A 2,192-nucleotide genomic window follows, 5' to 3' on the forward strand; every position below is an offset into this window, starting at 1 on the left:
AAAAAAAAACAAAACTGATAATGTACTCAGCTGACCCTCCTTGTCTTGTCCCACAATAAAACCTGCCGCTGGTGTTTCCAAACGCGCTGTCATTAAGCACATAGAGAAATCAGTCACCAGGAGGCAGAAAGAGCTGAGGGCTCAGTTCTCCCTTGGATCTCCATTGAACGTATTCGCCCAGCTAAGCGAAGACCTTTTTGGTCCCTAAGGTCACACCCTCCATTTTACACCTGACAGAGTGAAAGCTCCATGTTTTAAAAGCCTAAGAAACTCTTAGAGCAGAAGGCCTCAAGAGTTTTTATTTCCAGCCTCAACTCCAGAGTAGAACAAAGATTTATTTTTTTCAACGCGAAAAAGCTAGTGAGAGTATTGAAAACTGACGTAATAAGAAGCTTGGATAGGACAGGGAGTTATAACACCCCAAGATTTTACTAGGAAACTTTAGCCTAGAATTATTATGATTATACATGAGTGACTTTAAAGACTACTTTTAAGAAGCTAATTTCAGGGATCAGTAATTATTCCAAAATGTTTAAACTTTTTTTTCAGCTGCTTTCAAAGCAGTTCTTCCGGAAGACTCGAACCTAATGTGGGAGTAACTCTTCCACACTTACTCATTCATTCCCACTGGCTGGTATTTTAACTCAAGTAGCATCCTGGGTGTTCTGCCTTCTGTCCGGTCTTGTAAAGCTGTCACACAGAGAAGGTTAATTAAGTGGGGCAGACTGGGATAGGCCAGACTAGTTGGGGGCCCCGCACAGGGGCAGGCAGACAGTTTGAGTCAGGGAAGGAACCGGTAAGAACATGTTGGAAGAGATTCTTCCATGAGGCGGTCCCGCAGTGAGGCAGGCTGCTCCAGGCAGTGCGGGCTGCAGGCGGAGGCAGCGGGGGCCAGTGGAAACCTCTGGCGTCACACGCTGCGTGAGAGTGAGTGCAGTGAGATGGGTCAGGACCATGTCTCAGGGCCATCAGCGTCAGGCCTTGGACAGGTGGCCGACAGCAAGCAGACCTTCATGGACTCATTCAACAAATACTCCTGGAGTATAGACTGTGTCCTAGAAACCTGGCCCCAGAAACAGGACAGAGGAGAAAAGAGACCTAAAGATCTTGGATTCAAATGGAAGCAGCAAAGACTATACCACACACACACACACACACACACACACACACACACACACACACACACACAGAAAGCAAAGTGTGTGGTGAAAGAATACAACAGGGGAGACTGTGCTTCAGAAGAGGTCTGACCTTTGACGTGGGCGTCCAGGGTGGTGCTGCTTCTCGAAGACGAGAATGGGGAGAGCTGAAGGAAGTGAGGAAGCCACCCAAGCCATAAAACAGGACTGGCCTTCATCAGTGAGGCTACAAGGGGGTTCTGCCTTTCCCCATGGGCAAAGGGCACGGCCCTAGGACAGATCACAGGTGAGGGAGACCCAGGATGCTTAGTCACCTGCAGCCGAATTAAATCTGGACAGGGACGAGTTCTTACTCATCTTTGTATCTGCAGCATAAAGCACAGGTATCCAATAAATGTTCAGTGAGCAGAGCCCTTAAATCTTCAAGCCCCTGGGGCGGGGGGTGAGATCTACATGACCCCTCCACACTCCAGGCAGCCGTTCCTGGGGCGGCGACACCCCCATGAAAGAATGTGATGGCTTCTTTGATGGCTTTTCAGGGCTGTCTTCCTGATCTTTGAGGGCAGGGAGTTTCTCACAACTGGTACTCTGAACACCTAACATTGTAGAAGGTGGTGAATGGGGACAGGGAAACCCACAATCCCTGCTCAAGACCCCAAGATCTTGATCCAGCCCAATAGGGAGGGCAGGTTTTCTGGCTGCCATAATCTGAGCTGTACAAGAACCCAAACAGCAGTAAGTTAGACAAGTCGGTGAATTCTCTAAGATTCATTGCACTTTATACACTTAAAACAAGTGTATTTTATGATATATAAGTTATACTAATAAAGCTGCTCAAAAACATTGATGGAACCCATATTTAGACAAATTTCACATGCTGTCTTGATAAGCGAAAGGGTTATCCAAAAACGTGAACATCCTTCTTAATAAATGTTTAAACCAAATTGATTTGTGTGAAATAATAGGAGAAACACATTACTCTCTGCCCCCAGTTCCTGGCACAGAACTCAAAATCCTTGTAATTTCCTAAGTAATAGGAGCAGTTAAGAGCAT

Source organism: Condylura cristata, unplaced genomic scaffold, assembly GCF_000260355.1.
Source record: "Condylura cristata isolate star-nosed mole 26May11 unplaced genomic scaffold, ConCri1.0 scaffold00016, whole genome shotgun sequence".
Classification (NCBI taxonomy): Eukaryota; Metazoa; Chordata; class Mammalia; order Eulipotyphla; family Talpidae; genus Condylura; species Condylura cristata.